The sequence below is a fragment of the Nerophis ophidion genome, linkage group LG03, assembly GCF_033978795.1.
Source record: "Nerophis ophidion isolate RoL-2023_Sa linkage group LG03, RoL_Noph_v1.0, whole genome shotgun sequence".
Lineage (NCBI taxonomy): Eukaryota > Metazoa > Chordata > Actinopteri > Syngnathiformes > Syngnathidae > Nerophis > Nerophis ophidion.
In genome coordinates, this window is record NC_084613.1 from 72980107 (window position 1) to 73002091 (window position 21985).

The window sequence follows — 21985 nt, forward strand, 5'->3', positions numbered from 1 at the left end:
TGCTTTTAGCTGCTGGCATTACACTACAGGCTCTTCTCACTCTTTCCTGTCTCTCCTCACAGAGAGCAAGCGCACCTTCTTACATGCGTCACATACGTATACGCCCTCGAGGAGCAGAGAGGTAGCATCATGGGTAACGTTAGCTGTGGTGCAAGTGGTAATACAAGAGAAAGAGGGTGCAAATCTGGTAACAAATGAAGGAAGAATTAATTCCCAAGAAAAACAGCAGGGGGTCCATCGTCTGGTGGTGGTTTGGCTTGAAGTGGGAATATGTCGAACAGACAACCGTAATTTGTCAAGTGTGGGGCAAAAGCGTTGCTACGAAAAGTAGCATTAGTGCTAATATGTAGTATCATTTGAAAAGTCACCTGCTAGAGAACGAAGAGTGCTTAATCTGCATGTCAACATCTCCGTTCGGTGCCACACGCCCACAGCATCAAAATTCCATTTCCAGATCAACACCGTATGAAAAAAATTGTCAACAACAAAAGGAGATAATGTCCGCAGTAACCTACCACATAGCGAAGGACGAGCACTATTTGATTTCCTATTATGCAGCTCATTTTTATTTGACAGTTATTAAAATATCTTGTGTGACATCATGCACAAAAGTGCACTTTATTTGTTTTACACTATTCTAGTGGCGTTCTGTACAAAAAGTGCACTTTATTTATTGTTGTTTTGATATGTCATCCATGTGACATGCACAAAAGTGCACTAATAACTTGTTTTAAAATGTCTCTGATAATCTTGCACTTTCTGTTTTGAAATTACATAAATGTTTAGGCCACTGCTTAATAACTGTTTAATAAATACAGTTTTGGTCAATTGACTTAGTTGTGATTTCCCTCTTTGCATGAAAGTTTAAAAGTAGCATATATTAATGCAGCTTGAAAAAGAACGTTTTAATGTAGACACATAGAATCATCATACTGCTGTGATTATATTGCCAAGTGTTAATTCAAGGCTAAGGCAACATATCGAGATATATATCGCATATCGCAACATGGCCTCAAAATATCGAGCTATTAAAAAAGGCCATATTGCCCTGCCCTATCTGTGTATGTAAAGTTCTGAGTCCTAAACACAATTTAATAAATTTGTATGAGTTCATTGAAGCAACATAACTTTTTTCTCATCAAATTAATCGATTAATTTTGCAGCCCTACTGTGTTTTTTTTTCTCATTTTTGGAGCTTAAGGTTGAGAAATTTAAATATCATTGCCTCCACTTTAAGCGGCGCCGTGCCTTAATTGTGTTTTGCAATGCCCGGCCCTCCCTGCAGTTAAGTAAACAAAGTCCACCATTTCCTCCTGAGAACCAATGTCCTCTGCAGTTTTTGGTCGACTTCTTTTTCGTTAAAAATAGCCATGTTATGCAAAACATACATGTCCACTGCACAGGACGCTGGTTCTCAGGAGGATGTGGGGAAATACACTAATGCATGCTTTATGATTATGCTAGAAATAAAACTCCGTCTTTTCATGCTCAATGAGAAACTCAAACAACCAGGTCCGCACATGGAGTCATTATTTTATATTACGCCTCCTCCATTACATCTCAATTATTTCAGCCTGGCAGCTCATTTTGTGTCATATGCATCCACTAATTTCAGTTACAAATGGTCTCCCCTCTCCTCAGAAAATGTCAATTACTGTATATCACCTCCTAATGTGTTGCTCTGACATCATGAGACTCAAAACGTTATTTCCATCAAAGGAGTCGAGCTGAATGGCTCCTTTATGTACATGGATCACATATGAGCGGGACTCTTCTCATTTCGGATGCATGCAATTTTAATGGCGAGGCGATGAGTCAGGCACTTACAGTACAGTGAGTTGTATTACATACGGACATGATTCTCAATGCACACGGCTGGTATGCATGAGTGGTGGTGAAGTACACTAACTTTGATTTTCCTGAAAATGTTGAATTTTTCATGGCCGGTGCTACCCAACCCAGTACTTTCCTCACTGTGAGCTACCGTAAAAAAAGCATAAACGTGTAGCTAGGGCTAGGCGAGATGGCCTTTTTTTAATATCCCGATATTTTTAGGCCATGTCGTGATACACAAATAATATATCTCGATATTTTGCCTTACCCTTGAATTAACACTTGATACATATAATCACAGCAGTATGATGATTCTATGTGTCTACATGAAAACATTCTTCTTCATATTGCATTAATATATGCTCATTTTAAACTTTCATGCAGAGAAGGAAATCACAACTAAGTCAATTGACCAAAACTGTATTAATTAAACCGTTATTAAGCAGTGGCACAAACATTCATGTAATTTCCAAAACAGAAATTGCAAGATTCTCAGAGACATTTTAAAACAAGCTATTAGTGCACTTTTGTGCATGATGTCACATGGCTGACGTATCAAAACAACACTAAATAAAGTTCAATTTTCGTACAGAATGCCACTACAATAGTTTAAAACTAATAAAGTGCACTCTTGTGCATGATGTCGCAAAAGATATTTCAAAAACTGTCAAATAAAAATGAGCTGCGTAATAGGAAATCAAATAGTGTTCGTCCTTCGCTATGTGGTAGGTTACTGCGGACATTATCTCCTTTTGTTGTGGACAACTTGTTCATACGGTGTTGATATGTAAATGTTTGCCTCTGCATTTTGATGGTGTGGGCGTGTGGCACCGAAGAGAGATGTTGACATGCGGAGTAGGCCCTATCTCAGCTACAATAGGGTAACAGCTATGAATAAAAAGTAAAAGAAACATATATACTGTGGTGGCCTCTGCGGTGTTCCACGCCATCATCCGCTGGGGTGGAGAGAGCACTGCCAGAGACAGGAGCAGACCCAACAAAGCAACCAAGAGAGCCGACTCGAATAAGTTTTTCAACTTGTTTAAGTCGGGGTCCACGTCAGTAATCCTATCCCTAACCATATAAATCACCCTTATATGTTCCCCTAGTGTCCAAATAACCGTAAATTAAGTCTGTATTACTTTAATAAGCAACTAATTTTATTTTATTTTAATTTTTTATTTTTCCAAGATGGCGCTGCTGTAGTGGCTGCTATTGGCAGGAGCTCTGTGCTCTTGTGTCATCCTTTTGTGTTTCCTTCTTGTTTTCATGTGTTATCATATTTTTGCTTTTTGGTCCGGGACCCTTTGGGACTGTGTGACAAGGGGTGGCACTTTCGTGACCACTGCGGTGCTTTTTGTGGACTTCTGGATCTGCCTCCCGGGAGCCTTTTGGCCATGGAGACCAGCTGCTGGGTCCCTGCCACACTGGAGTCGGTTTGGAGGGACTGGAGGAGATGTGGATGAGGGGAGGGGGCTGCGGAGCTGGCACTGAGCGCCGGGACGGAGAGGCTTCGTGGTGTCTTGGCTGGGTGAGCAGGTGTCGGACACCTCAGTCTCCGTGGACATATCCTCGCTCATCCATGCGGACTGGACACTGGCCGAGAGTTGGTTGGTGGCCGAAAGTGGAGTCGGCTCTCTTGGTTGCTTTGTTGGGTCTGCTCCTGTCTCTGGCCGTGCTCTCTCCACCCCAGCGGATGATGGCGTGGAACACCACAGAGGCCACCACAGTGTATATGTTTCTTTTACTTTTTATTCATAGCTGTATGTAGAAGTGTCTGGTTGTAGCCACTTCTTTAATGTCCTTTGTCTTCTTTGATGTTTGATGTTTCCCTCTTACACACATGTGAGAGGGATGTGTACTGTCAATCAATCAATCAATCAATCAAACAATGTTTACTTATATAGCCCTAAATCACTAGTGTCTCAAAGGGCTGCACAAACCACAACACAAACCACTACGACATCCTCGGTAGGCCCACATAAGGGCAAGGAAAACTCACACCCAGTGGGACGTCGGTGACAATGATGACTATGAAAACCTTGGAGAGGACGAAAGCAATGGATGTCGAGCGGGTCTAACATGATACTGTGAAAGTTCAATCCATAATGGCTATGAGTTGTTGTTTTTTTCCCTTGGCGTCAGTCTGGACCCCCTCTCCAGGGTCCCATGCTTAGACCTATTTTTTTTAAATTATATTATATTTTATTTTAATCTTCTATTTTTTTCTCCCATTCCCCCCACTTGTTTACCTGTATCTCACCGTTTTTGTAAGGGGCGCTGGAAGCCGGCAGACCCGTCAGCAATCCTGTTCTGTCTCCCTGCAACTTTTGTCTGATATTACCATGAATTGATTAACGTGGACCCCGACTTAAACAAGTTGAAAAACTTATTCGGGTGTTACCATTTAGTGGTCAATTGTACGGAATATGTACTGTACTGTGCAATCTACTAATAAAAGTATCAATCAATCAATCAATCAATTGAATGAGATTGTGCTGAAAATTTTAATTTCTGAATGAATAAATAAAGTACTATCTAATCTAATTAATGGTGGATATGTTCCCCATACCAAAGTGGTACCTACATTTATTTACCAACTTAACCAATTTGATATTAAAAAAAAAAGAAATTAAATAAACAATCTAATACATCAATAACTCAGGAGCACAACATATAAAATAATTCAACCCACAAAATAAAGTTTTTTTTTTTTTATACAGTAAATCAAAATGATTAAGTCAGAGTTAATGGCTACAACGAGCAACATTTTGTAGTGCGCAGCTTTTCGAAGCTGTGTCTTTCTGCAGCTTTCTGCCCCCCCACCCAGGAGGGCCTGCCCCAATGTTCGAGAAGGACTGACTTAAGTCAATGTTTCATCATGCTTTATGCATATACTTTCACGCAGACACCCAACACTAGAATATGTCACTTCAACATTGAGGCCACGCCAAGCTAAAGTGTTACATTATGGGTATCTAGGCCAATGTGTGACAAACTCCAAACTAACCCACCCCCCTCTTAGCACAGCTCATCTTCCCACAGGGAAATATGTGCAGCAATCATTCACAAAGGCTGAAGCCCACCTGCCGCAATACACACAGCGCCGTAACCAGCAACGCCCACGTGCTAATTTCATTTGATGGCTGCTGCGTTGTCGGCTATTTGCTATTACGGCAACACAAACGTCCATCATTGCCTCAAGTAATTTGATTCAATGTCAGTTTTATGCATCAAAATGCAGTTCAACACTGATACTATAAAACGCTAACAGCTTGTTGTCGGAATCATCAATAAGAGTTCATTTGCATTAGCGCAACAAGGACAATTAAATAAAGCGATTTTTCATTTGATAATGAGACCAACGGCAGACCAATCAGAGAGCGATGGGTTGGTTCATATTTACAATGTTGAGTAATGCAATAGAGTTACAAGTTTGTGTTAGGGACCTCTACAGGGAAGACGGCGCTGTGTAATTTATTCAAATCTTATTCCACTTCAAGCCACACTGTTGGCTCAGGGTCTTTTGTCAATGTTTCCCCCGACTATGTGTTTAATGGACTCTTCAAATATTGTGTGCTGGGAGGAATGGCAAAGCACATTAAATATGTACTGTCATGTGCATATTTATATTAGTCACCAAGTCCATTTGCGGTGTTTTTTTTTTTTTTCAATCTAAGACAGGGGTCTTTAACTCAATTTGCCCGGGGGTCACTGGATGCAGACACTGGGTGAGGCTGGGCCGCAAGAAAAGATTACCGTATTTCCTTGAATAGCCGCCGGGGCGCTAATTAATTTAAAACCTGTTCTCACTCCTGCGCTTATTCAAAGCATGCGGTAAAAGTAAGCAGGCGCTAATAATTTTAAAGCCTCTTCTCACTCCTGCACTTACCAATGGCATGCAGTAAAAAATTGAGTGTGATAAAAAAAATGTTTAAAAAAAATTATTCTGCGTCCGCGGCACGGTGGTTGGGGACCACTGCTCTACAGCATGTCATTGCGCCCACTTTTACACCATGCTGTCGGCCGGACCCATGCATTTCGCTGCTTCTTATACAAGATTGCAATGCATACTTGGTCAACAGCCATACCTTTTACACTGATGTTTGTGATATAAACAACTGTAAAACTCTTACTAATATGCGCCACACTCTGTGAACCCTCACCAAGCACATTTCTGGAGAGCATTGGCTCTGTGGCACATTAAAAACGCAGCAAAGGGATTACCCATAATGCCATGTATCCGTGACTCTTGGCTATATTACACGCGCCCCCAACACCGCCCACCTCAACCAACGCACGGAGGGGGGGGTTGGTGCCAGCGGGTGTATGGACGGTGTAGCCAGGAGTCGTGGATGCATTGCATTGTGGGTAGGTGTTGTGTTGCGTTTGTGGTGTGTTGCAGGGCATATGTTCTCCAGAAATGTGTTTGGTGTGGGTTCACAGAGTGTGGAGCATATTATTAAGAGTGTTGAAGTTGTTTTATATCACATCCATTGGTGTGATCTGTATGGCTGTGGAACAAGACCCCTGGTTTACACACAGTAAAAGCAAAAAAACTCCTCCGCAGTTTTGAAACGACGGTAGGGGAAGGGTCACTCATGACGTCACAAATTTGACCCGGCGGTAAAAGTAAGCATGCGCTTATTAATTTGGGGAGCGAGTTTTGCCCGGCTGTAATTCAAGGCAGGCGCATATTATATGCCTGGCAGCTATTCAAGGAAATATGCTACTTAAAAATTCCAACATGCACGTTTAATGCATTTACCTTCTTTGAACGGCTTACCCACCCTAGCAACATACTAGTGAAATCCCCCCATTTTTCCAGAAGACACCCGAATTTAAAAGCATCTCCCGACAATTTCCCGGGGTAAGCGATGTCCAATTGTAAGTCCTGATTATCACCCAGTTAACAATTCCATAAAAGTTCCGTGTTAGCGCTGCCATTACCCCCTTTTACTACATGTCATCGCTATCGAATAAACGTCATATGAATAGCGTGGCGGCCTAGTTATAAACATTAAGGGGGGGCGGGGGGTTGGGGGGGGGGGTAGAGTTGTGAGGTGGGGTTTGGTGGTAGCCCGGAAGAGTCATTTGTTCTGTTGTGTTTATGTTGTGAAGTGAAGTGAATTATATTTATATAGCGCTTTTCTCTAGTGACTCAAAGCGCTTTACATAGTGAAACCCAATATCTAAGTTACATTTAAACCAGTGTGGGTGGCACTGGGAGCAGGTGGGTAAAGTGTCTTGCCCAAGGACACAACGGCAGTGACTAGGATGGCGGAAGCGGGAATCGAACCTGCAACCCTCAAGTTGCTGGCACGGCCACTCTACCAACCGAGCTATACCGCAGTGTTGCAGTGCGAATGTTCTCCCGAAATGTGTTTGTCATTCTTGTTTGGTGTAGGTTCACAGTGTGGCGCATATTTATAAGAGTGATAAACTTGTTTATACAGCCACCGTCAGTATGCGTTGCAGTCACTGACACGTGTTTGCAGAAACATAACAGAACATGTGGCTGAGACTGTATGCTGTATGTTTGATGAAAAGGTGGATGCTATGACTTGTGTTCATAAAAGCCAAATACAGAAATGTCTGGAATGGTACGCTGTTAGTACAAGATGTCAAAGGCAGTGTCAACACAGCACCCATTGAACATTGTTGTTCGCGGGAATGATTACCCTTGAATGATTGCCTTGAAATTCCGGTGTCTCCCGGAAAATTCGGGAGGGTTGGTAATTATAGCAAATATAACGCTGTCAAGCGCCATTCATATAAAACTCGTTGGCCACACTAACACTACATTTACATACTCAGTGGCCTAGTGGTTAGAGCATGGGTGTCAAACTCTGGCCCGCGGGCCAAATTATGGCCCGCCGTGTAATCTTATTTGGCCCTTGAGGCAGTATGAAATTAACATTAGAGCTGGCCTGCTGGTTTTATACAGCTTCGGTGCCGCTGTAACACCGCATTCACCACTAATACTCATACTTGCCAACCCTCCCGATTTTCCCGGACTCCCAAATTTCAGTGTCCCTCCCGAAAATCTCCCGGGGTAAACAGTCTCCCGAATTTCTCCCCATTTCTACCCGGGCGACAATATTGGGGGCGTGCATTAACGGCACTGCCTTTAGCATCCTTTACAACCTGTCGTCACGTCCGCTTTTCCTACATAGAAATAGCGTGCCAACCCAGTCACATAATATATGCAGCTTTTACACACACACGCACACAAGTGAATGCCATGCATACTTGTTCAACAGCCATACAGGTCACACTGAGGGTGGCCGTATAAACAACTTTAACAATCTTACAAATATGCACCACACTGTGAACCCACACCAAACAAGAATAACAAACACATTTTGGGAGAACATCTGCACCGTAACACAACATAAACACAACAGAACAAATACCCAGAACCCCTTGCAGCACTAACTCTTCCGGGACGCTACAATATACTCCCCCACCCCAAGCAATAATTAATGTTTTACTCATGCACTTTCTCCTGCTACTTCAAGGCTAGAATGTTTGATTAATTTGTTACTGTTTTTTTATTTGCAAATTTATTATTAGCCTGTGGAAAAAGTTTATTTTGATATTTACGTCAGAGGGCTGCAAATAGAAAAGAGGCATTCAATTTTTATTTAAATTTTATTTGATATGCCATTGATATTTTTTAATGATTATTATTTAATCATTGCTTGTTCAATATTCAATGCAAAACTTGTTTGGGTCCCTATTAAAAGGATAATTTGTTCAACCTTGGCCCGTGGCTTTGTTCAGTTTTAAATTTTGGCCCACTCTGTATTTGAGTTTGACACCCCTGGGTTAGAGTGTCCGCCCTAAGATCTGTAGGTTGTGTGTTCTAACCCCGGCCGAGTCATACCACAGACAAAAAAAAAATGGGATCCATTGCCTCCCTGCTTGGCACTCAGCATCAAGGGTTGGAATTGGGGGTTAACTCACCAAAAATGATTCCCGGGCGCGGCACCGCTGCTGCCCACTGCTCCCCTCACTTCCCAGGGGGTGATTAAGCGGATGGGTCAAATGCAGAGGACAAATTTCACCACACCGAGTGTGTGTGTGTGACAATCATTGGTACTTTAACTTTCACATATCAAGGTGCGGGCCGCAAAATAACGTCTCGCAGGATCTCAGACACGCGGCCTGATCTAAGAGGATGCGTACATGTAGCACACAATAATTGTTCAACAGCATTCCTGCTATCTCTTCATTATACTGTACAATTTCTCTATAAATACACTGTCCCTGCAGGCTTTGAGGATTATTTCAAGTCGTTCTGTTTACTTCTGAAGCGCAAAGTAGCGGCTATCATTGAGAACTGGCGGGAGGAGCAATTTCATCAAACAAAAAGTAAGACAGGTTTTACATAAAAATGGGAAACTTTCTCATTTGAATTGATATCAATTTTTGGTACTTTTGTGTGCGTTTATGGGGTCAAAAATGCTGATGTGTTTAATTAAAAATAATAATTTTGATTATAATTTTGTTGATAATGATATTCTTGTTTTCTTACACATCTGAGTCTCATTTGCAAGTGCACATTCATTTCAGTTTGGTGTGTTCGTTAAAGGGGAACTGCACTTTTTGGGGAATTTTGCCTATCGTTCACAATCATTATGAAAGACATGACGATGGATGTCTATATTTTTTTAACGCATTTAACTCGTAAATAAAAGTCCACTTACAGCGGAACCAATGGCAGATATTTTACTGCGCCTATACAATCCAATAAATAACCATCGAAAAACTGCCAACAATACTCCATTTACATTCGGCGACTTGAATATTAATCTACTGTTAGTGATATTGTTATTAGAAACACTAACGCAGACAAATTATTTATAGCGGCGCCGTGATCATGAGCTTGTGTGCTAATGTTGACACGATCGACATGATCAGCTGCACCTTCATTTCCTTCCTAGTCAAACTTGCCTTTCACCTTGATAGTAGAAGGATGAAGACATAATCCCACAATTGGCAGCCAATTTAGACATGAAAAGGGCGAGAATGACACAAAGACGCTTGGTTCCATCCCCAATTTTGAGACATTCTTCATCTAAATATGAATATATGAACACCTTAGCAGTCTAAATCCTAATGACAGCAGACTCTGTACAGTAAGTGAAGTGTTATTATGTTTGTTGGCTCTCATAAAGTCTGCAGTTATTACAAATGAAAGTTAAAGTCCCAATGATAGTCACACACACACTAGGTGTGGTGAAATTATCCTCTGCATTTGACCCATCCCCATGTTTACCCCCTGGGAGGTGAAGGAGCAGTGAGCAGCAGCGGTGGCCGCGCTCGGTAATCATTTGGTGATTTAACCCCCAATTCCAACCCTTGATGCTGAGTGCCAAGCAGGGAGGCAATGGGAGACTTGCACCTGGGGATAGGTTGATTGGCAACACTAAATTGGCCCTAGTGTGTGAATGTGAGTGTGAATGTTGTCTGTCTATCTGTGTTGGCCCTGCGATGAGGTGGTGACTTGTCCAGGGTGTACCCTGCCTTCCGCCCAATTGTAGCTGAGATAGGCGCCAGCGCCCCCCGCGACCCCGAAAGGAAATAAGCGTTAGAAAATGGATGGATGGATGGATGGAACTTTGCCTGCAACGATAGCGTTTTCAATAAGTGGGATTCACGTGACCGCTGTTTGATGATTACAAGTAAATGCACAGATACATAATAATACCTACATCGGCCACCGTTTTAAAGAAATGGAAAGCTAAATCAATTCAAGTTTCAAAAACACCACAAGAGACGAACGCAAAAAGAATGCTGACAGGTTTTTATATTTTGTTTTGTTTTTTGGCGGATTTGGGTTCACACACACACAGAAGCTCGGGATATGATACGAGGTGTAATATAGTTCTTGAGGAGGTGTGTTACCGTGTTGCATGATGAGGAGGGACTGTTGTGCAGCCTTGGGGGCGCCAGGCAGGAAAGTATTGCAGACCAATAATGACAAGCTCATAGCGGCCCGGAAGCTCAGAGTTTCGTTCATCTTAGACCCGGAGTGCTTGGCTGTGTCTCGGACGTGGCTTGGTGGCCCACTGTGGGAGAAAATTGAGTGTTAGGAAGGAGAAGTCAAGGCAAACTGCAAAGTCATTTCAATAAAAGAGTACCATATTCCCCGGGCGTTATGATTTAATTTAAAATGTGCGACAGAGTTCAAAGTCACTTACCATAGTCTGTCTCAAATTTGAAGCAAATATGAAGGACATAGACGCATTTGCGTTATTACTATTTTATTTTCCTATTCACGCTTTATCACCCCATCATCATTGATTTTTGTTAGAAATGAGTGTGATACTAAATTCTCCTGCCCTGTTGTTTTGAAAGTGAGTGTCCTTGTACGATAAAACTACACATTTCACACCAGACGCCTGTGCTGACATCATCTAATAATCTAATTTCAGGTTGCTGTGTTGCTGCGTGAAAGCATGCAGTTTAGGTTTTCAACTGAAGAATGTCATTGTCAGACCATAATCGTTATATTTTGCCGATAGTTAACTTATCGCCAATATTTTTTTTTACAAGAGCACATTTATTGGGGATCCCCACAAAAAAACAAATACAAATTTGAAAATACATTTTCTAAAACACACTTGTATAAACAAATAAACATGGCAAAACTGGATAGTTAATGGAGGTCCTCCAATTGGCTATGACTCGAGGCACAAAGTTGCTGGGGATGTAATGATAAACCGCAGTAAATTTCCCAACAGTTAGTATTACCTTTTTAAATTTAGAATGATCAAAAACAAGTGATTGTTGACTAAACTTTGAGAAACTCAAGTAAAACTGGTCATTTCCTATAGATTAACTTGCTTAAAACAAGTCAATGGTGTCTTAAAATCGTGTTTTTATCACCTTCGTCTTTACTAAAAGATTAAACCGTTTTTATCTTTTAACCTTTTTGAACAAGTCATGCATGCTTTTATTTCAAGTCGCCTGCACTACTGCAATGCACTTTATGCTGGCATTAGCCAAAAAGGTCTCTCCCGGTTGCAGTTAGTCCAGAACGAGGCAGCACAACTTTTAACAGGGGCCGGCAAACGCCAGCATATAACCCCAATTCTTCAGAGTTTGCACTGGCTCCCTGTTCATTTTAGAATTGATTTTAAAACATTGCTGTTTTGTTTTTAAATCTTTACATGGACTGGCACCTCAATATATCTCGGACCTCTTCCAAGTTTAAATTCCTGCGGTCAGAGAGCCAGCTCCAGCTCATGGTGCCCAAGACCAGACTTAAGACCAGGGGAGACAGGGCCTTCTCTGTGGTCGGCCCTAAGCTCTGGAACACTCTGCCGCTCCATGTTCAAACTGCTCCCAGAGTGGAGTGTTTTAAGTCTCGTCTTAAGACCCACTTTTATTCTTTGGCTTTTAACACTACGTGAGTTGTGTGGTCCTCTGTCCTCTGTTGTCCTCTGTGTTTTTTATACACTTTGATTTCTATTTTACTTTTTTAATTGATTTTACCCTTTAAATCACACATTGATCATATTTGTGTTTATATTGTTTTTTTATATTGGTTTTATATTTATTTATTTTTTGTTTTTATTCAGTCATTGGTGGAGCATAATACTGTTTTTTTAATTTTGTTTTTAACATGGCTGTGCAGCACTTTGGAAACGTTATTGTTGTTTAAATGTGCTATATAAATAAAGTGGATTGGATTGGATTGGATTAAAGGCCTACTGAAACCCACTACAACCGACCACGCAGTCTGATAGTTTATATATAAGTAAACATTGATTGATTGATTGATATATCAATGATGAAATATTAACATTGCAACACATGCCAATAAGGCCTTTTTAGTTTACTAAATTGCAATTTTAAATTTCCCACAGAGTTTCTTGTTGAAAACGTCGTGGAATGATGACGTGTGTTTGTGACGTCTCGGGTTGGAGGGGACATATTAGCCCAGCACCACTTGCGGCTAAAAGTCGTCTCTTTTCATCGCATAATTACACAGTAATTTGGACTTCTGTGTTGCTGAATCTTTTGCAATTTGTTCAATTAATAATGGAGACGTCAAATTAGAATGCTGTTGTTGGAAAGCGGTGGATTGCAGCTGCCTTTAGCAACCGAGACAGCCTCTGTTTCTTTGTTTGTTGTGAAGCTTTAACACAGAGCGGTCAAGCAAACATGTTTGTCTATGTCAACCAGCAAATTTTGGATGGGAAAATTGTGATATTAAGTTGACTCTTACCGGGGACATCAGTGGATTATGGGACCTCCTGCACTAGCTGTTAAAAAAGCAGCTGTGAGCTTGGCTCCTCGGCTTCTCTGAGAGACACTGGCGTTCACCGCAGCAAATCCGACTTTGAGGTATGACTTTACAATATCACTAAAACACTATTAAAACATTAAGCAGATAAGGGAACTTCCAGAATTATCCTAGTAAATGTGTCTGATTACATCTGAAACTGTCCCACTGCCGCCGCCCGGAACCGTCGCTTTTTTTTTTTTTTTTTTTGTGCTTCAGTCTAACTTTCCTCATCCACAAATCTTTCATCCTCGCTCAAATTAATGGGGAAATTGTCGCTTTCTCGGTCCGAATAGCTCTTGCTGTGTGAGGCTTTGATTATAAACAATGTGAGGATATGAGGAGCCCTACAACCCGTGACGTCACGCGCACATCGTCTGCTACTTTCGGTAAAGGCAAGGCTTTTTTATTGGCGACCAAAAGTTGTGAACTTTATCGTCGATGCTCTCTACTAAATCCTTTCAGCAAAAATATGGCAATATCGCGAAATGATCAAGTATGACACATAGAATGGACCTGCTATCCCCGTTTAAATAAGAAAATCTCATTTCAGTAGGCCTTTAAATTTCTCCTACAACAACCGACGTCCCAATATAAGATACAAACCTCCGAGATTCTGTGTTTTTGAGTGTATATAAAATATTGAAGGATGACGAGGAGATGGTCGATTAACAATCACTTTATGGTGAAGGTGGGGTTAATTAATCATATTTAGCACACAATCTAAAGTGTGCTTAGAATTTTGGCCCCCCGTGTTTTTTTTGAGTTTGACATTCCTGCTTTAGTCTTGTATCTGAACGAGCTGCTGATGTAATTTTCACAACAATGAAAATGATTTTGGTAATTTACAATCTAAGAAGAAAGAAAAAAGGGTGCCTTGTTCTAGTTGCTGTGGTAGAATCCAGTTGAATACTACAATGCTTTTATTTTGAAGCGCAATCAGCACTGAACAGGAAGTCACTGTACCTGCATTTAAGTGTTGTTTAACCAGACTGTAGTTTGGTTGCTGTTGTCGTTTTACGCATATTATCAATAATAAGGAAGTTGACAATAACCCAACATATGTAGCTGAGATAGGCGCCAGCGCCCCCCGCGACCCCGAAAGGGAATAAGCGGTAGAAAATGGATGGATGGATGTTTACATAAACTGAAAACGAAAGCCTTGCAGGTCTACAATTTTATGTGGACAAATTTGACACTTTTAGTACAGTATTTAAAAGTAGACGGCGGACCAGGAATGGATGAGTTGGTTGACATAGACGGGTTTAAGTGGGTTCCACTCTACCGTGTCGTGTGGTTCTGTGTGTAATGCAGGAATACATAATAAATGTGGAATTTTTTGGTGATATCTGTGTGAAAAAAGTTTAATGTCACTGTACTGTATTAAAGGTGCATTATTCATCTTTTTTGCATAATTCTGCATGTATTGTTATGGTTCATTCAGTCACTTGAGATTTTATATTTTTTTAGACAAATTCATGCAGTTTGAATTTGCATTTTTCCATTCATCTACTGTATCCTCTTCCTTCCGCTTATCCGAGGTCGGGTAGCAACCTAAACAGAGAAGCCCAGAATTCCTTTTCCCCTGCCAATTTTTCCAGTTCCTCCCGGGAGATCCCAAGCTGTTCCCAGGCCCAAACCATCTCATCTGGCTCCTCTCGATGTGGAGGAGCAGCAGGTTTACTCTGAGCTCCTCCCGAACAACACACAACAATCACACTATTTCTAAGGGAGAGCCCCGCCACCCGACGGAAGAAACTTATTTTGGCCGCTTCTATTTTTGATCTTGTCCTTTTTGATGATAACCCAAAGCTCATGACCACAGGTGAGGGTAAGAATGTAGATCGACCGGTAAATTGAGAGTTTTGCCCTACGGCAGGTGCTAAATTTTAATCCCAGACGCTTCTCTCTCGGCTGTGAACCGAAGATTTTTGTCAGAGGAAGCTATCAGGACCACATCATCTGCGTAAAGCAGAAAACTCATCCTTGCATTTTTCATTATATTCATTTACAGCTTATTTACTCTCATCATCATTATTGACAAACTATCTGCTCGGATTGGCTGAGAGAAATCTCCTGAGTCTACTGTCTTACAGCAAAGCTCAAGTTACCAAATAAGTCTTGGTAGAGGTGAAATCCTTAGTTTTATAAGTGCCATATGTAATAATTTCATGTCAAATCATCATTAATTAGCCATGATATGTCAAAAGGCATTAATAATCATGTTCTTTTTGAATACATTTATAACTGATAGCGGAAGTTCGGCCGGGATATGCTCATTTCAAAATTAGATTTACAGCCCTGAAATATTGTTATTCCTTTAATTTCGATGCCTCGCCCTCCACCGCTTGACCAATTAAAAAGTCAGTGAGTGTGTCATATCCAGGTTGCCAATTATGCATCGCCCTCTTTGTTGAGCTACTGCCACTGGTAAAGTTACTAAACATGTCAAACCTTAGTAAATCTAAAAGGCCTCGTTACAATTCTCAACATATGCATGACAGAGCCAGGGAGAAAAGAAGGATTTGTATCGGGGCTGCCTTTGAAAGATGGAGACGATTGAAGACAGAGAAGATTTTTTTCATCTGACGCCAAACTTGCTAATTTCCTCCTTGATAGGTAAATCCGGCATTTGCGTTTTCTTATTACTTGTAATAAATGGAAATGGACATTTCGTATGTAAACTATATTGTCCAATACAGTCTATGATCTTGTCTAACATAGCTATTATGTTCGTGAAACGAATGCTTATGAGCGAAGTACTATCATGCTAACGGGGGGAAATATATGCCCGTTAGCTCGTATGTCGATGTGTCATCCAACTGACAGGGCAAATATATATTTCCGACAAAAAAAATAACCAATGTCCAAAACTAATGGATATATGTAGTGTCAGTGCCTATTTCTTTCTCAATATGCTGATACACTGAGGAAATGTGTTCCAATCTTAGCCCAGCTAACTGTGGTTTCTGGTACTGTGTGTGCATCAAACACATGGGTTTGGTAATTGCTTGGCACAATATAATGCATTATATGTAATGATTTTCTACTTTGTGTATTGACATGGTAGTAGGCTATATGATTTATGCGTAACATGGTTTTTGCGTAACGTAGGTTGGCTCATAGAATCACACTCTGCACTGAAAGATGTGTGAACAAAATGTGGTGGTAAATTTACTGTTGGCCTTGGCTTGCCATCAAAGTAGGCCTATGAGATATGTGATATGTTATATATTATTTAATATCATTTTTTTGATGGTGATCCTTGCGGTCAAACTAGACATTTTAGCAGGGTAATGCCAACTGTCTGTCACGACTACCAATAGAAATATTGCTGCGTAACTTTACAAATACATTTGGCTCATCGACATTTGTAAATTGTGGCATAATTACTTAGTAAACCATCTTGCAAGAAGCATAAACAAGAGAAACCAACAGCGTAGGACTCGTCGATTACCATTTGAAGTTCCTTGGAGTTAAACTGACTCTCAACAGACTCGCTGAGCTCAACCTAGGGTCTGGGCTCGAAGGCATTGCAAACTCCTTCCAGATAGCAAAAAATAATGAACCAATCAGGATCGCCAAGTAGGATTTCAAAGATGTGAAGTAGCGCCGAAGAGTTTTTTGATTCAAACTACAATGGCGGCAGGCAGCCCTCTCTGCGCCGTGTGTTGACATTGATTCTGCTATTGCAACTGTTTGTCGAATCTGTCGAATATTAATTCTTTAAAAGATGAAAAGAGAACGTTTTTTATTGTTGGCAAAGATGTTTTGGCTCTTCTTCCGACCGGGTTTGAATTTCCCAGCGTCACTCTCATCAGCGTCACGGGTTGATTTCGATGTGAGTGGTTGAAGTAGCACGTCATTCAAGATAACGGACAAGTGGTTTATCCAATCACATATATATATATATTTTTTTTTACAAGGCCCCGCCTTCTGAAATTAATCTCCTATTGAGAACTCCCAGATCAATGTGTGAAGCTCAGCAAACTACAAGGATCTGGCAAGAGTCAGGTTACCTTGGAGTAGGATTCGGATTTGTATCTGGCAACCTCAGTCATGGAGAGTGGGAGTGGACTACAGAATTTTGACCCTGATTGCAGTACTATTTCTGGCCACATACTACATATGGCACCTTTTTAAAGCAAAACTGTGTTTTTTCCAGGGATGACGCCTATACTTACAATGGGGGGGTGGGGGGATGGGGGGATATGGTCTTTTCGAATACCTGTATAACTGATATTGAAAGTTCAGCCGGGATATGCTCATTTCAAAATTAGATTTACAGCCCTGAAATATTGTTATTGTTTTCATTTCGATTCCTCGCCCTCCACCGTTAGACCAATTAAAAAGTCAGTGAGTGTGTCACATCCCGGTTGCCAGTTACGCACTGCCCTCTTTGTTGAGCTACTGCCACTGGTAAAGTTACTAAACATGTCAGACATTAGTAAGTCTAGAGTGGGAAGGGACTACCGAATTTTGACCGTGACTGCAGTACTATTTCTGGCCACATTACTACATATGGCACCTTTTAAAGCAAAACTGTGTTTTTTTTCTAAGTATGACGCCTATACTTACAATTCAGTTTGACAGATACTGTGTGAGATGATGATGCTGTGGTCTTTATCCATTAATGACAACGGCAACAGGATTTATTTTATTTATTTATTTATTTATTTATTTTATGTGGCAATTTAAAGGGAAAAGCTGATTTAGTTGATGGTTCAGCATGGATGAATGGAACATTTTCATTTCCAGAGTGGATGATCATCACCATTTGTCACCAGCATTCCAGCTGCAAATAGATATTTGCAAACAGTGGCGGTCTAAAAGGATGTAAGGACGGTGACGGGGCAAGCAGGAAAAAAGATGTTTCTTCATCTTGTCATTGCTCTCTGCTCTGCACTCCAGAGTGGATTGAAGTCTCCGTGCTGCGTTATTTCAGTCGTAGGAGGCGAAACCACCCCCTCAGACTGAGTCTTACATGAGTGGAGATTCAATTAAAGGCTTCCATCCCTAGAATGTGTCTGCATTGCAGAGGGGAAGCTGGTTTAGTCTCTTTTTTTTTTTTGTATTACTCCTATGACAAGTTGTCTGTAGTACAACTGGAACACCAGAACGCATCGAAAGCTGTCGAGCAAAATGCTTGGATGCAAAAGTGTCGAAGCAGCTGGAGGCCACCGAAAAAAAACAAAAGTGTTCAGTGGGAAGACCGCGGCACAGCGGGGATGAGCAACACAATCAGTGACGAGGATCTGATAGGACTGGACGGAAATTGGTGGACTTAATAAACTCAGATGTGTCACAGTAGGGTAGAACACAAGGGAGGGCGAGGAGCTGACTGGCTGACAAGATCACACGCAGCATGCATGGAGACAATATTTCAGAACGACTATGCTACTTAGGAATGTGTATACCAGGGGCCATCATGTATTTAAGGTTACATGGATTTCTTACTAAAAAATGGTGTATGCTCAAATCCAGAATACTTTGTACCCACTAACAGTTTCAGATGTACAAAACCAGTGAAGGTTGTACGTTGTGTAATTCTTAAATAAAAACGGAATACAATGATTTGCAAATCCTTTTCAACTTATATTTACTTGAATAGACTGCAAATAGGGCTGGGCGATATATCGACATACTCGATATATCGCGGGCTTGTGTCTAAATATAGAAAATGACTATATCGTCATATTCAAGTATACGTTCTCACGCAGTTGCTTTTAGCTGCCTGCATTACACTGCAGGCTCTCCTCGTTCTTTCTTGCCTCTGCTTCCCACAGAGAGTTAAACAAGCACACCTACTTAAATACGTTACATACTGTCACCTCATACGTAACATACGTACACGCCCTCGCGGATCAGAGAGGTAGCAGCATGAGTAACGTTAGCTGTGGTGCGAGTGGTAATACAAGAGAAAGAAGATGCGAATCTGGTAACAAATGAAGGAATAATTAATTCCCAAGAAAAACAGCAAGGGGTCCATCGCCTGGCGGTGGTTTGGCTTCAAGTGGGAATATGTCGAACAGACAACCGTAATTTGTCAAGTGTGGGGTAAAAGTGTTAATATAAAAAGTAGCATTACTGCTAACATGTAGCATCATTTGGAAAGTCACCTACTAGAGCAGAGGTCACCAACCTTTTGGCTACTTCTTGGGTACTGATTAATGCGAAGGGCTACCAGTTTGATACACACTTAAATAAATTGCCAGAAATAGCCAATTTGCTCAATTGACCTCTAACTCTATGTTATTATAATAATTAATGATATTTATCTTTGTGGAAACACTGATCATCTTAATGATTTCTCAAGATAACTATATATTTTTGATGACATGTTTTAAATAGGTTAAAATTAAATCTGCACTTTGTGAGAATATATAACAAATTGGACCAAGCTATATTTTTAACAAAGAAACATCATTATTTCTTCTACATTTTCCAGAACAAAAATTTTAAAATAAATTCAAAGACTTTGAAATAAGATTTAAATTTGATTCTACAGATTTTCTAGATTTGCCAGAATATTTTTTTTTAATTTGAAACATAAATTTAAAGAAATAGTCCACAAATATTCTTCGTCAAAAAAACAGAAGCTAAAATGAAGAATTAAATTAAAATGTATTTATTATTCTTTACAATAATAAAAAAAAAATACTTGAACATTGATTTAAATTGTCAATTTAAAAGGAATTTAAAAGGTAAAAAGGTAAAAGTGTTTAAAAATCCTAAAATTATTTTTAAGGTTGTATTTTTTCTCTGAAATTATCTTTCTGGAAGTTATAAGAAGCAAAGTGAAAAAATAAATGAACTTATTTAAACAAGTGAAGACCAAGTCTTTAAATTATGTTCTTGGATTTTCAAATTCTATTTGAGTTTTGTCCCTCTTAGAATTAAAAATGTGCAGCAAAGCGAGACCAGCTTGCTAGTAAATAAATACAATTTAAAAAATAGAGGCAGCTCACTGGTAAGTGCTGCTATTTGAGCTATTTTTAGAACAGGCCAGCGGGCTACTCATCTGGTCCTTACGGGCTACCTGGTGCCCGCGGGCACCGCGCTGGTGGCCCCTATACTAGAGAATGAAGAGTGCTTACTCCGTATGTCAACATCTCCGTTCGGTGCCACACGCCCACACCATCAAAATGCTAAGGTAAACATTTACAGATCAACACCGTATGAAAAATTTTTTGATTTTTTTTAGTTGTGATTTCCTTCTCTGCATGAAATTTTAAAATGAGCATTTATTAATGCAGTATGAAGAAGAATATTTTAATGTAGACACAAATAATCATCATACTGCTGTGATTATATGTGTCAAGTGTTCATTCAAGGCTAAGGCAAAATATCGTGATGTATAAATATTGCGCTGTCGGCCAGCCCTAACTGCAAAGACAAGATATTCAATGTTCAAACTGAGAAACTACATTTTTTGAAAATAATCATTAACTTAGAATTTAATGGCAGCATTTTTACCACTGTGTTACAAACATGGGCTTTTCTTTTAACAACACTCAACACGGGATCATACCGGTGTAGTGTGTTTACATTATTCACCCGAGGAACTTAAGTTGTTAGAGAGTTCCGGTCGGACGTTTTTTTACGGGACACAGCTGCTGCTCCGTTATTGATTTAAGTCAAGTCTGATCGTCATTAAAACAGTTAGCTGCATCTTTTGACACTTCTTCCAATCGTGTCATGTCAAATCAAATCAAATCAACTTTATGTATGAAGCACATTCAAAATTTACCACAGGGGTAGCCAAAGTCAATAAAAAGAGTTGGATTTAAAAAAAAAAAAAACGGCTGTGGTCAAAATATCTCAGAACATTTAAAAGTTGCCAAAATGCTTCATCATCTCTTTTAATTTTTTGACTATCGGCTTGTATTTGTATACTAATAACCGGCTTTTTGCAAGTTCACATGTTCCCATTAAAATTGTCTGTATCTTTTTAATTATTTGTTAACTTAATTTATATATTTTATTATAAGTTATTAAAAATGTACTTCTGTAACATATTAAGTAGTATTAAGTAATAGACGTACAATTTTCCTTTTTTGAGGGGGGGGGGATTATAACTGACAAATGTAAAAATGTAATACAAGCCCCGTTTCCATATGAGTTGGGAAATTGAGTTAGATGTAAATATAAACGGAATACAATAATTTGCAAATCCTTTTCAACCCATATTCAGTTGAATATGCTACAAAGACAACATATTTGATGTTCAAACTGATAAACATTTATTTTTTTGCAAATAATCATTAACTTTAGAATTTGATGCCAGCAACAAGTGACAAAGAAGTTGGGAAAGGTGGCAATGAATACTGATAAAGTTGAGGAATGCTCATCAAACACTTATTTGGAACATCCCACAGGTGTGCAGGCTAATTGGGAACAGGTGGGTGCCATGATTGGGTATAAAAACAGCTTCCCAAAAAATGCTCAGTCTTTCACAAGAAAGGATGGGTCGAGGTACACCCCTTCGTCCACAACTGTGTGAGCAAATAGTCAAACAGTTTAAGAACAACGTGTCACAAAGTGCAATTGCAAGAAATTTAGGGATTTCAACATCTACGGTCCATAATATCATCAAAAGGTTCAGAGAATCTGGAGAAATCACTCCACGTAAGCGTCATGGCCAGAAACCAACATTGGATGACCGTGACCTTCCATCCCTCAGGCGGCACTGTATCAAAAACTTACATCAATCTCTAAAGGATATCACCACATGGGCTCAGGAACACTTCAGAAAACTACTGTCACTAAATACAGTTTGTCTTTACATCAGTAAGTGCAAGTTAAAGCTCTACTATGCAAAGCGAAAGCCATTTATCAACAACATCCAGAAAC

The 21985-nt window shown here is 40.1% G+C and overlaps 1 protein-coding gene and 1 long non-coding RNA gene across 4 annotated transcripts in view; one reads left to right on the plus strand and one right to left on the minus strand.

Annotated features, from left to right (window-relative positions):
- The window catches only part of LOC133550034 (uncharacterized protein C14orf132), a 115107-nt gene that overhangs the window by 41749 nt on the left and 51373 nt on the right, over positions 1 to 21985 (plus strand).
- The window catches only part of LOC133550035 (uncharacterized), a 262035-nt gene that overhangs the window by 11120 nt on the left and 228930 nt on the right, over positions 1 to 21985 (minus strand). For all 3 annotated transcript variants that reach the window (XR_009806222.1, XR_009806223.1, XR_009806224.1), the window contains one exon: positions 10747 to 10910. This is a non-coding gene — a long non-coding RNA (uncharacterized LOC133550035). The remainder of the gene's footprint in view (positions 1 to 10746; positions 10911 to 21985) is intronic.